Source organism: Eumetopias jubatus, unplaced genomic scaffold (assembly GCF_037043125.1).
Source record: "Eumetopias jubatus isolate StellerSeaLion01/CBP00866 unplaced genomic scaffold, mEumJub1_p1.0 scaffold_3, whole genome shotgun sequence".
In the NCBI taxonomy this organism is placed as follows: domain Eukaryota; kingdom Metazoa; phylum Chordata; class Mammalia; order Carnivora; family Otariidae; genus Eumetopias; species Eumetopias jubatus.
In genome coordinates this window covers 151777182-151792488 of record NW_028274809.1, presented here as the reverse complement: position 1 = coordinate 151792488, position 15307 = coordinate 151777182, and positions in this window count along the sequence as shown.

Below are 15307 nucleotides of genomic sequence, written 5' to 3'. Positions count from 1 at the left end.
CAAGCAGAATACTTCCCTTTACATTTCATTATTTAGGGAAGTCAGATTCTTATGCCTAAATGGATTAGCAACAAAGGGATTATAATTTGCTAAATGGTTTAGATCAATCAATATTCATCCCTCATTACTGGGAAAGTCACCTATGAAGCATATCACTGTGTAATATATTAAGAAATACCAAGGTTCTAGATTCAAGAAAAAAGCAAACAGTGATAATTGAGTTAAAAAAAAAAAAAACCACAGTGGTATCTGCCTGATTCCCTTGATACTATCTCATGGTTTTTAGGCTCAAAATCTCAGTTATCAATCATTAATTCATTCAACAAAAATTAACTAAGCATATAATTTATCCCAGCTATAGTTCTAGAAAATGGGACATAAAGCAGGTGACAAAAGAGGTAACATCTCAGGTATAATGGAGCTTACGATCCAGTGGAGAAGACAGAAAAAATAAAAGTTGGCTAATGTGTAATATATTAGATCATAATAAGGGTTAAGGAGAAAAAAATAAAAGCATCAACGTGGATATAAGAGAAATAAGCTTGTTCTACAGGGTAGCCAGAGAAGGTACAGTAAGAAAGTTAAGTTTTGATTAGACTTTTGGGAGAAAATGAGTGAGCAAATGGAGATACTTTGAGAAGGAGCAAAACAGGTAGAGAGAACAAGTGTAAAGTTTTGAAGCAAGAGCATTCCTACTCTTTAAGAAACGTTGAGGTCAGACTAGATGGAATGAAACAGACAAGAAAGAAGAAAAGGTCAGAGGGCTTTGTAATCTGTTTTAAGAATGTCCATTTTTAATCTGAATGTGATGAATAGTCACAGGAGAGTTTTGGGTAGGAAAATGACACAAAATATTGGAAATTTTAATAGAATCATCTTGGCTGCTATGTGAGAATAGATTTAATGAGGGCAAGTACAAAAATAGGGCGACCAGTCAAAATTCCGACAATACAGGTGAACAAATGGTGGCTTGGACTCAGGTGGTGGCAGAGAAAGAGTGGGAAGCAGTCAAATTCTGAAAATATATTTTGAAAGTAAACCAGAGGTTCTGCTGATGGTTGGGGTGTGAGAATATGTGGCATGTGGACAGGGGTGGGAAGATGAATTAAAGATCATACAAAACTTTTTAGTCTGAAGGATTAAAATAATTGTTTTTCAACTTCAGTATGATTTCCTTACTATTTCTAACTTTGCAAAATTCTAGGTAAACTTTAACTTTTTCATGTATAGATTTGACCTACACTTTTTCTGCATTTCCTAAAATGCTGCTAGTCTCTCCATTATTTCATGATCATATTCTAAATTGTATTATATTTGTTCTCTGTTTTACCCACCCATTCCCATTTTAAAAATCTGTACTCCTTGACAGCAAAAACATTATCTTCCGTATCCTTCAACCACGCAAAATTTTCCCCCTTGGGTACCAGGCTAGGTATTGAGACTGTAGATATATATATATATATAATTCAACATGATCCTACCTTTGTGAAGTATGTTCATTTGTGTATAAATGCCACTTCTTGGTGTTCGATCCGAATACATTCAATTGGGATGCAGTACAATGTTTTTATAGAAACATTTTTCATTGTTATTTACACTGTTGTTTTTTAATACTGACAAAAATATCTTCCTTTAACATGAATATTATAAAATGCTATACCTGTAACTTTATTCCAAGGGGAGGAATATAAGATTGCTATTTGCCTCCCTAAAGCTCATAAAAAGAATTTAAAACTGCTGGGATAGATCTTAGTGACCCTGGTAAGTGAATGGCAGTGTTCCATTTTCAAAGCTTTAAACAAAAAAGAGAAAACAGTATTGTTCAAAGCCTCCAGGCTGTGTTTGTTACTTGGTATTCACGTTTCAAGGTGACTATTTTATACTTGCAAAGGTAGTTTTCACTATGGAGGGAAAGTATGTTTTATAGATGTGAACAACTCAGCTTAGGATATTTGTGTTTAAGATTTATTCCAGTTTATTTGAATTGCAATTTATGTAAATATTTTGCCTAGGTCAAAAGGGGAGGCAAAGGATGATAATTCCAAAATATTGCATAAAATATTTTTTATACTTCCTGGGATTGGGCAATATACCCCAATTAAGACCACAATCTGGAGGCCAACTGTCTGACTTCAAAATACAGCTTAGCTACTTATTTAATATATAACTTTGGTAAATAATTTAAGTGCTCCAAGCCTCCATTTCCCTGTCTACAAAAAGTAAATGATAAGTTTTAAATAAAATGCTTTCCTCATAGGCTGTGTTATGTGTTGAATTGTGTCCTCCAAAAAGATGTATTGAAGTCCTAACTCCTGAGGCCTGTGAATGTGACCTTCCTTGGAAAAAGGATCTGTGCAGATGTAATCAATTAAGATACAGTCATTAGGGCAGACCCTAATCCAATATGACTGCTGTCCTTAGGAGCAGAAAACGTCATGTGACGACAAAGATACACGGAGAGAAGGCCATGGCACAATGGAGGCAGACACTGGACTGAGGCAGCTGCAAGCCAAGGGATACCAAGGATTGCTGAGGACACCAGAAACTAAAGGAAAGGCATGGAACAGGTTCTCTCCTAAGAGCCTTAAAGAGAACGTTTCTCTGCCTATACCTTGATTTCAGACTTGTGGCCTCCAGAACTGTGAGAGAATACATTTTTGTTGTTTTAAGCTACCCCTAAGGAAACTAATACAGGGTGGGTATGGGTTATTAATCAAACTTTTATACCTAAAATACTCAGAATAAATCCAGGCACATTATAAGTGGTTTTCTGAGTTTGGGCTTTCAATATCATTGAGCACATAGATAAAATAGAACATTCTCTTCAGATCACTGCATTTATTTCAACATTTAGGGTCTCTAGTCATTACATAAAATAAATTTAATATAAAACTTGTAATGGTTTTGATTTATTTAGATAACATTGCTATTTGATTTGTGTAAGCTTTTAGTTCAGTAATTTGTCTTTGTAGTTAATGAGAATACCATTTTGATATTTGTTTATCCAAGAAATCTGAAAATACATAAAAGCATGTAAAGAATGTATCAATTCTGGAAAATCACTCTCCTAGAAGTTATTTTTACATGTCCTCTCTTTACAACAATAATATACAGGTAGAATTTTTCTAATTGTTTTCCATTTATGTTACTGAAAATAGGAAGTACATTCATATATGCTTTTAAGAAGACAAAAAAGATGGAAAAACATTCCATGCTATTGGATCAGAAGAATAAACATTGTTAAATGTCCATCCTGCCCAGAGCAATCTATACCTTCAACACCATCCCAATCAAAATTCCAATGACATTTTTCAAAGTTCTGGGACAAACAATCTCAAAATTTTATGGAATCAGAAAGGACCCCTAATCGCCAAAGAAATGTTGAAAAACCAAGCTGGGGGCCTCACGCTGTCTGATTTCAAGCTGTATTACAAAGCCGTGATCACCAAGACTGCACAGTACTGGCACAAAAACAGACATATAGACTAACAGAACAGAGAGCAGAGGTATGGACCCTCAACTCTATGGTCAAACAATCTTTGACAAAGCAGGAAAAAAATATGCAATGGGAAAAAGATAGTCTCTTCAATAAATGGTGCTGGGAAAATTGGACAGCTATATACAGAACAAAACTCGACCATTCTCTAACACCATACACAAAGATAAACTCAAAATGGATGAAAGACTTCAATGTGAGACAGGAATCCATCAAAATCCTAGAGGAGAACATAGGCAGTAACCTCTTCGACATCGGCCACAAAAACTTCTTTCAAGATATATCTCCAAAGGCAAGTGAAACAAAAGGGAAAATGAACTTTTGGGACTTCATCAAGATAAAAACTTCTGTACGGCAAAGGAAACAATCAACAAAACAAAGAGGCAACTCACAGAATGGGAGAAGATATTTGCAAATGACACTATAGACAAAGCGCTTATTTCCAAGATCTATAAAGAACTTCTCAAACTCAACACCCAAAAACAAATAATCAAGTGAAAAAAATGGGCATAAGACATGAACAGACACTTTTCAAAAGAAGACATACAAATGGCTAACAGACACATGAAAAAATGTTCATCATCATTAGCCATCAGGGAAATTCAAATCAAAACCACACTGAGATACCACCTTACACCAGTGAGAATGGCAAAAATGGACAAGGCAAGAAACAACAAATGTTGGAGAGGTTGTGGAGAAAGGGGAACCCTCTTACACTGTTGGTGGGAATGCAAGTTGGTACAGCCACTTTGGAAAACTGTGTGGAGGTGCCTCAAAAAATTAAAAATAGAGCTACCCCATGACCCAGGAATTGCACTTCTGGGTATTTACCCCAAAGATACAGATGTAGTGAAAAGAAGGGCCATATGCACCCCAATGTTCATAGCAGCAATGTCCACAATAGCCAAACTGTGGAAAGAGTCAAGATGCCCTTCAACAGACAAATGGATAAAGAAGATGTGGTCCATATATACAATGGAATATTACTCAGCCATCAGAAAGGATGAATACCCAACTTTTACATCAACATGGATGGGACTGGAGGAGATTATTCTAAGTGAAATAAGTCGAGCAGAGAAGGTCAATTATCATATGGTTTCACTTATCTGTGGAACATAAGGAATAGCATGGAGGACATTAGGGGAAGGAAGGGAAAAATGAAGGGGGGGAATCGGAGGGAGAGATGAACCAAGAGAGGCTATGGACTCTGAGAAACAAACTGAGGGTTTTAGAGGGGAGAGGGGTTGGGGGATGGGTTAGCCTGGTGATGGGTATTAAGGAGGGTACATATTGCATGGAGCACTGGGTGTTATATGAAAACAATGAATCATGGAACACTACATCAAAAACTAATGATGTACTGTATAGTGACAAACAAAACAAGACACAACACAAAACAAAATAAAATAAAATAAATTTAAAAAATAAAATAAAAATAAAATACTACATTCACCTTATCAAATGATATGCAAAAGGGATAAATACTTTAAAATACAAAATACTGTTTCAATTGTCTGTTTTTTATTGTTTCTAATTTTGATTCCAGTAGAGTTAACATACAGTGTTGTATTAGTATCAGGTGTACAATATAGTCATCCCTAAATTCTATACATTACTCAGAGCTCATCATAAGTGTATCTTTAATCTCCTTCATCTATTTGATCCATCCCCGCACCCACCCCCATTAATTTGTTCTCTATAGTTAAGAGTCTGTTTTTTGGTTTCTCTTTTTTTCCTTTGCTCATTTACCTTGTTTCTTAAATTTCAATATGTTGAAAACATACAGTATTTGTCTTTCTCTAACTGGCCTACTTCACTTAGCATTATACCCTTTAGCTCTATCCATGTTATACCAAATGGCAAGAATTCATTCTTTCTTATGGCTAATAATATTCCATTGTATATACATATACCACCTCTTCTTTATCCATTCATCTGTCAATGGACACCAGGGCTGCTTCCATAATTTGGCTACTGTAAATAATGCTGCAATAAACATAGCTGTGCATGTACCATTTCAAATTAGTGATTTAGTACTCTCTGGGTAAATATCCAGCAGTGGAATTAACGGATCTTAGGGTAGTTCTATTTTTAAGTTCTTGAGGAACCTCCACACTGTCTTCCACAGTGGTTGCACCAGTTTGCATTCCCACCAACAGTGCACGGGGTTCCTTTTTCTCCAATCCTCGGGAAGACTTGTTTCTTGCGCTTTTTATTTTAGCCACTCTGATAGGCATGAGGTGATAACTCATTGTAGTTTTGATTTGCTCTGATGTTTAGTATTTTTTCGAGTATCTGTTGGCCATCTGGATGTTTTGTTTGGAAAAATGTCTTTTCATGTCCTCCACCCATTTTTAATTGGATTATTTCAGTTTTGGGTGTTGAGTTTGAGAAGTTCTTTATATATTTTGGATACTAACCCTTCATTGTTTCATGTTCAGATATCTTCTCCCATTCTGCAGGTTGCCTTTTCGTTTTGTTGATTGTTTCCTTTGCTGTACAGAAGCTTTTTACTTTGACTTGGTCCCAATAGTTTATTTTTGCTTTTGTTTCCCTTGCCTCAGGAGACAGTCATTACAGCCCATGTCAAAAAGTTACTGAATTGCTTTCTTCTAGGATTTTTATGGTTTCAGGTCTCACATTTAGGTTTTCAATCCATTTTGAGTTTATTTTCATGTATGGTGTGAGAAACTGGTCCGATTTCATTCTATTGCATGTAGCTGTCTGGTTTTCTCAACATCATTTCTTGAAGAGACTGTCTTTTTCCCATTGCATATTCTTGCCTCCTTTGCTGAAGATTAATTGGCCAGATAACTGTGGGTTTATTTCTGGCCTCTCTATTCTGTCCCATTGGTATGTGTCTATTTTGTGCCTATAACATACTGCTTTTGACTACTAGAGATTTTTAGTATATCTTGAAATCTGGGATTGTGATACACACAATTTTGTTCTTCTTTAAGACTGATTTGGTTATTTAGGGTCTTTTGTGGTTCCATACAAATTTGAGGATTGTTTGTTCTAGTTCTGTGAAAAATGCTGTTGGTATTTTGATAGGGATTGCATTAAATCTATAGATTGCTTTGGATAGGGTGGACATTTTAACAATATTTATTTTTCCAATCCATGAACATGAAATGTCCATTTCCATTTTTTTGTGTTATCTTCAATTTCTTTAATCAATGTTTTATAGTTTTCAGAGTACATGTCTTTCACTTCTTTGGTTAGCCTTATTCCTAGGTGTCTTATTATTTTTGATGCAATTATAAATGGGATTTTTATTAATTTCTCTTTCTACTACACTTCATTATTAGAGTATAGAAATGCAACAGATTTCTGCACACTAATTTTGTATCCTGTGCCTTTATTGAGTTCATTTATCAATTCTAGTAGTTTTTTGGTGGAATCATTTGCGTTTTCTACATAGAGTATTATGTCATCTGCAAATACTGGAAGTTTCACTTCTTCCTTACCAATTTAAATGCCTTTTATTTCTTTTGTCATCTGATTGCTGTGGCTACAACTTCCAGAACTATGCTAAATAAAATTGGTGAGGGTGGTCATCCTTGTTTTATTAGGGGGAAAGCTCTCATTTTGTCACCACTGAGTATGAGGTTAACTGTGGATTCTTCATACATGACCTTTCTTAAGTTTCATTCACCTGGTTTTTATCAAGAAACCTATTAAGTTTTAACATTCTGTGATAAATGATAAATATAGCATTTAAAAATTTAATGCAAAATTAATTCTAAAGTTCAAGAATCTTAATATTAAATTAATCTTAATTTCCTTTAGCTTGAAACTGGCAATATAAAAGATATTTAATTATTAGTTTAGATTATTCATCTTTTTAAGTAAATGCTAATATATTACCAATGCTCAAATGGACACAATGGTTAAAAAAAATACTGTTGTGTTTCATGTGACACCAGTAATTTCTAAAGATTTCTTACTTTATGACATGTGTATTGATATTCTAACCATCTCATACTCACTTCTCTTTTAATGATATCACTAGTAGAAAACAGACATAATCATTAAGTAACTATAAGAAATAGAACATTTTTAAAAGAAAAAGTAGAAGAGGAGAAAAAGAAATGCAGGCAGGAGGAGTATTAGAAGCAAGAGGAAAAGAAGAGAAAGTAAAAGTAGCTTTCAGCAGAAGACTTCAGGTAGTAAGGGCACCTCTTTGAAAACATTCATCGTTATTCCATTAATGTGAGAAATGGAGAAAATTATTAGTGGCATACTGTCTACCGTGGAAAATTTCCAGGACAGATGGAAAATCTAGTGCTTGATTTTAATATATTAGTGAAGAATGAGCTTCTATAATGTGCAAAGAACCATAGGTTGCTTGGTTAATTCCATAGAAGCCTCACAAAGTACTCATAATAACTCCATGGAATACAAGGAGTACCGACTTCCACAAGGAGAAGCATAGGTCATTCATCCTTACATCTGCCTTGGCCTCCAACAGAAAGTGGTTATTGAAAAGTATTTTAAGGGCGCCTGGGTGGCTCAGTCATCAAACGTCTGCCTTTGGCTCAGGTCATGATCTCAGGGTCCTAAGATCGAGCCCCACATCAGGCTCCCTGCTCTGCAGGAAGCTGGCTTCTCCCTCTCCCACTCCCCTTGCTTGTGTTCCCTCTCTCACTGTGTCTCTCTCTCTGTCAAATAAATAAATAAAATCTTTTAAAAAAGTATTTTTAAAATAATAATTTTACAGAAACCGTATGCTGACTTTATGGCTCTACTAATCCAAAGATGACCCTTTATTTTTTTTACACTATTTTATTTATTTATTTGAGAGAATGAGAGAGGGAGACAGCACAAGCGGGGGGAAGGTCAGAAGGAGAAGCAGACTCCCCACTGAGCAGGGAGCCCGACATGGGACTCGATCCTGGGACTCCAGGAGCATGACCTGAGCCAAAGGTAGTCGTTTAACCAACTGAGCCACCCAGGCGCCCCAAAGATGACCCCTTAAAATGTGGTAGATTTGAGCAGTTTGCCTTTGCTTATTAACCATACCAGTAAACTGCTTTTTATCCATACAAGAACATTAGTCCCAACCACTGGTTTCAAAGACAGGTACATCTGAACTACAAAACAAATTAAAAAATAGGTCAACTATCCAGGCTTACCTTAAGACTAAAATATTTTAATCAAAAAGATAAACTTGAAGATATCGGAACACAGAACAAAGCAAAATAAATCCTTAATTGCATTTAATAAGAATTGCTTAATAATTTTAGGCCCCCATAGACTTGGTCTTGGACTCAATTGAGATAATGTATTTGAAAGTCTTTAGTTACTATAAGCAATATAATTTTACTTTGAATCTTTTAAAGTCAATCAATAACATACAATATTTTAATTTCTATGGACTCAATATGTTAAAGAATTTTCTGGATACTTAAGTCATAATTATCCTACAGAACACTAAGGTGTCAACAAATTGTGTCCCCCTGGCCAAATTCAGCCCATCTCCTGTTTTTTAAATAAATTTCTATTGGAACTCAGCCACAGCCACACTCATTCCTTTTTGTATGCCTATGATTGCTTTTGTGCTACAATGGCAGAGTTGAGAAGCTATATCCGAAACTGCATGGTTGGGGTGCCTGGGTGGCTCATTAAGTGTTTGCCTTTGGCTCAGGTCATGATCCCAGGGTCCTGGAATCGAGCCCCGCATCAAGTTGCCTGCTCAGCAGGAAGCCTTGCTTCTCCCTCTCACACTCCCCTTGCTTGTGCTCCCTCTCTTGCTCTCTATCAAATAAATAAATAAAATCTTAAAAAAAAAAAAGAAACTGCATGGTCTGTTTACTATTTGGCCCTTTACAGGGCACATTTGCTGGACTCAGAACTAGATTACATTTTCATTAATGGTTGTCTGATTTTTTAATACAAATCCTTAAGTAAAAATGAATTTAACAATTTAAGTAAGAGTACTTGCTTCTTAGGTTTTATGGTCAGTCTTGTCTAAAAGTAGTTCAGTAATTTCTCTTTACAATAAAAATCCCTCTAATAATACTTCTTCATACTTTATTAATTTAGCCATCAGAATGAAAAAAAATTGAGTCATAAAAGTCTCTTTTATAAAATGAGGAAGTTGGACAAGAAGATCTCAACAGTCAAGAGTTAAATGATTATGATACCATAATTAAATATGAGATACTAAGATATATGTTCCTCACAAACTTTATTTTTAGCCATGATAAGTACAGTGAACTTTTAGACATTAGGTAATGTAATGGCTATTGAAGAGCATGAAATTTAGTTCAATTTGTAACAGCTAGATACTGATTTCCTAATATATTCCTGCTTAAAATAAAATTCACTGTGTCCATATGATGTATCTTTAAATTGTAACAGGAATTTGCAGTGAGTATGTGCTAATTTTCAAAAGTGTGCGGATCTGTGAAAGAACACACAAAATTAATTATTTATATATAGCCCTTAAATTTTTTTCAGGTAATATGAACAGCAGAGACTCATTGCTACAAAATCCTATTAGGACTTTTTTCTTTTTTACAAATAGGAAGAACATTCTAAAGCAGTTTTTCAAAGAGGTCAAACTTTTTGATATGCCTCATAATGGCTTGGTTGAAAATGCCAAGACTGTATGAAACATGAAAAAAATGTATAGATTAGCCAGGAGTGAAGAGAAATGGATTTTGTTGGGATAACCAACAGTTCCACAAAATTTAAAATTTTTATCATCATGGATTAAAATAATACTGTTACTTACAAGATGAAAAGATTTCTAAGTTTACCCAAGGTTATACACCACAAAAGCACAGAAAAGAACGTGACTCTTTGAGAACCTAAGAAAACTGCAAACTTGTTGCGGTTCATGACAGGAAGACTTTTTTTAGAAATAAAGACATGATACATAATTTAAAAAATTGTGCTGTTGATTCCCATTCAAACTAACCTCAGGTTCTAATTATTTATTTTTACAACCAACACACTTATTCTCCAACCCAATGCTCCTCTATTTAAACTTTTCTTTAAGATCAGTATTGGTTTTAAAAATTTGCATCTTCCGTTTTTTGTTAGCTTCAAAGTTTGTCAATTTTATTGATATTTTCAAAGAACAAATTTTGGGGATCATCAGTTCTGTTATTTTTCTATTCTATATTTCATTTTTATCCACTGCAATTTTGTCCTTTTCCTAGTTTGTTAAGGGGTAAATTTAGGTTACTGATTTGAGATCTCTTTACATGTAGGTGTATATTGGTATACCTTTCCCCTTGAAAATAGTCTTCACTGCATCCCATAAGTTTTAATGTGTTTTGTTTTTCTTCATTTTTTTTTGTTATTTTGTCACCAAAAAGTTGATTTTATTGGACTTATCAATTATTTTTTATTTATGTCATTCATTTATTCCTTTAGAATTTTAATAAACTCATGTGTGTCTTTGTGCATATGTATGCGCACCAGTTATCCCGTTATATTTTTTGCTATTTACTATTTTTAATTATAAAGTATAGTTGACATGTAATATTGTAATATTATTTTCAGATGTACAACATATTGATTCAACAATTACATTCATTATGAAATGCTCCCCATAAGTATATTACAATATTGATTATATTCCTGATACTATACTTTTAATTTCCATGACTTTATAACCGAAAGTTTGTAACTCTTAATCTCCTTCACCCAATTCACCCTCATTTTAAGTATCTTCTAATTTCCCTTATATCTTCATCAACTCATTCAACATGTGTTGTTTAATTACCCTATATTTGTGAACTTTCCATTTTTTCCTTTGTTATTGATTTCTAGCTTCATCCCATTTTATTTGGGGAACACACTTTATCTGATTTCAATCTTTTTAAATTAACCCCTGTTTCATGGCCTAAAATATTGTCTATCTCGAACCGCATTCTATATGGATTTAAGAAGGGTGTGTATCCTGCTGTTGTTGCCTGTAGTGTTCTATATGTCTATTAAGTCTAGATGATTTAGAGTGTTAGTCAAGTTCTCTCTTTATTGACCTTCTGTCTAAATATTCTATCCATCTTGGAAAGTAGAGTATTTTAAGTATTATTGTAGAACTATTTTTCCATTCAATGTTTCCTTCATATATTTCAGAACTGTGTTGTTTGGTGCATATATGTTAATTGTTATGTCTTCTTGATGAATTGACCTTTTTGTCAAAAAATAATATTCTTTTTGTCTCTTGTAGACAGTTTTTTGGCTTTTGTTTTTTTGTTGTTTTTTTACTTATAGTGTAAAGTTGCTATATTAGTATACCCTCTAGCATTCTTTTTGTTACTGTTTACATAAAGTATCTTTTCCATCCTTCCACTTCAACCGATTAGTGTGTTTGGATCTAAAGTGGGTCTCTTATAGATAGCCTATTGTTGGATAATTTTTGAAATCCATTCTGCCAATCTCTGCTTTTTGATAAAGAGTCTCTAACCACTTTCAAGATTCTCTCTTGTTTTGGTTTTCGGCAATATTAATTATAATGTGCTTCAGCATGGTTCTCTGTTAGCATGGATTTCATTACAATTCTTACATGTATAGATTTTTGTATTTCAAAAATTGGGAAATTTTTGGCCTTTCTTTCCCTCTTCTCCTTCAGAGATTCCCATGACACACATGCCAGTCCTCTTGATGGTGCCACAATGGTCCCAGAGGCTCTATTCCTTTTTCTTCATTCCTATTTTAGTCTCCTCCTCAGAATAATTTCAATTGTCCTTTCATAAAATTTGCTTATTTTTCGTTCTGCCTAATAAAACCTGTAGAACCTGTCTAGTTTTTTATTTGTTTTTGTACTTTTCAGCTCCATAACTTGTATTTGATTCCTTTTCATAATTTTTCTTTATTCATATTCTCATTTTGTTCCAACATCATTTTCCTGACCTCCTTTAGCTCTTTGGGCATATTTAAGATAGCTGATTTCATCTTTTTGTAGAGTAAGTCAATTTTCTGAGCTTCTATATAGACAATTTCTGTCAACTAATTTCATTCCTCTGAATGAATCATACTTTTGTTTCTATGTATGTCCTCCAATTTTCTGCTGAAAGCTGCAAGCTAAATATTGTAATATGGTAACTCTGGAAATCAAATTCTCCTCTTCCTCAGAGTTTCCCCTTTGGGCTGTTGAAGACTGCAGTCATCCTTTTGTTCCATGACTTTTCTAACCCTTTTTGCAAAGGTTGTATTCTTTATCATATGTGGTCATAGAATTCTCTTTTCCTTTAGCATCAGTTCAGCTAGTGTTTTGGCAGAGATTTCCTTGAATGTTAGGAGCATGTTAAAGCTGCCCTTTCCTTGTTTGAACATTCACTTGCCTGCTATAAACTTTTGACTGTTATTTGGAGGTCTGACAAATTATTTCTAGAAGTTTCTGCTTGTTTTTCAATGTTTATCTGGAGGAATGGAATTCTGATGCTCCACCATTTTGTTGATGCCCCTTTTCTATATTTAAACTTTTAATTTAGTAAAATGTAATAGGTATTTTACAGGATAATATTTAGAATACAAAAATATATAGGAGCTGGTTCATTTATTTATATTAGATTTTAATTAAATAGATAAGGCAGCCCCACACATATGTAATTACACAGAAGTATGAAAAATAGGTGAAAAGAAGGGAATGAATAGTGATGACTGGGCAGACAGCATTTCCTACTGAAATTAGAATGTTAATATTAAGACACATCTGGAGTTTAACTGCTCTTTTAGCATCAAGTCATTATGAAGAGAATTTTACTTTTACTTGGTGGCAGAATATCCTACAATGGAACAGACTACAATACCCCCTTTACAGCCATTTAAAACATAATTTATGCCAGGGTTTGAGGGGAAAAGCAATGAAATTTCTCAACTTTAAAAGTTTTACCTTGTCATCCAGAGTCACATGACAGATATCTCATATTGCTAGATTTTTACAGCTATTAATCCTTGCCGATATTTCTATTTTATGTCATGAATATCATCATAAGAATATCACCAAACATTCTTGATATATAATCTGAAATGTTAGTATACTTTTCCTAATTGAATTTTCTATTTAAAGAATTTTTCTTGTTTATTTATTTGCAAGAGAGAGAGCAGAGAGAGAGAGAGAGAGAGCACGAGCAGGGGTGAGGCGGAGAAGAAGAGGGACAGCCTAACTCCCTGATGAGCAGGAAGCCCAATGTGGAGCTTAATCGCAGGACCCTGAGATCATGAACCAAGCCAAAGGCAGCCACTTAACCAAATGAGCCACCTAGGTGCCCCAAATTTTTCTTCTTTGGACACTCCTAATAATGTACCCTTGGTTTGTCAACATAAACAACTGATTCTTTATTTGAAAATTGAACTCATTACCTTACTCTTATCTGTACAATGAATTAAACCCCTCAGGCTCATAAATAATTTTGTGGAATTCTTCTGTTTTTTTTTTTTTTTTCTATTTATACATGATCGAGCAATGACTATAATTTCCCAATCATCTTCTTGAAATTAAGTTTACATATTAGGGCTTATCTCCCATGAAATATAATTTATTGTCTTCAGACATTGACTTTTTGTTGCAAAATTCTCTGTAAATGTGAATAAATCATTCACAGTTCAAATTGACAAAGACAGTATTATCCTACATAGTCACTTTACTCCTGAGAGAATTAGGCACTTCAAATTCCTGAGTCGACTAAAATCTAAAATTAAAAATCTAGAGTTTCAACTAGTGATATCCTTTGAGCTTTCTAGTCTGCAACAGTTATGGAAATTAGCTCCAATCAAAAAACCACTAGCTGCCTTTGACAAGAAAAGCAGAACCCAAAGTTAAATAATTTCATTGAAGAAGAACTGGTATTTTTCTCTTAGATTCTTGAATCTATTGCAAAAAGATTAGCAAAATCTATTAAATTTGAGGTAAATATTTTAAGAAGAATTCTATGACTCTTCTACAACCCTCCTTTAAGGAGTCTGTATTTTCTTAGTTCTTTTGAGAACATAAATACATTTTTTTCAATGACAAAGCAGAAGAAAATGGATTAAAAACAAAAAACTTATTTGAAAATAAATATAGATTAAAGCATGATTTCTTATTTATTCCCAATATAAGCACTTTGGTTTATGCATTACATTTCTTACACTAGGTTGCCTCTAATTTTGCACATACTTTCCAAAAACCAAGGGAGGCTGAGCAGTGCAGACTATATCTGAAAATTTTATATGTGGTCTGTGCCTATGGAATTGTCATTAAAAAAAAGATTTTATTTATTTATTTGGGAGAGAGACAGTGACAGAGGTAGTGAGAGAGAGCATGAGCAGGGAGGAGAGGGAGCCCAACATGGGGCTGGATCCTAGGATCCTGGGATCATAATATGAACCGAAGGCAAAGACTTAACTGAGCCACCCTGGCGCCCATGGAATAGTCACACATTTGAAGAGAAATTAAACCACTGAAATCTGAGCAAAGATATAAAATAAGCCATTTTTCAAAGTGTAGTACTTTTATCTTAGAAAAATTTCTAAGGGTATTCTCATTAATGTCTTAGATTGCTTATATGTTTGAGAAAATATCACGACAGCCAGTCGACTCTAAGGGAGATATTCTCTAAAAAACTCAGAATTATATTTGAAATTATATCAGCATATTTTACATACCACAATTAAAATGTTGTTCATTATTAAAAGAGGCAGTATCTATCCAGTAGAGTGTTAAGAACTTAATAATCCATGTAACATAGAAACATTCAATTTTTTATTTAATAAATTTTATTTTAGGTTACAGTATTATACTTATGGGAATGTTGTTATATTTCTATACAAAAAGTAGCATTTTTTTGCTTCTCATGAATGAAAATT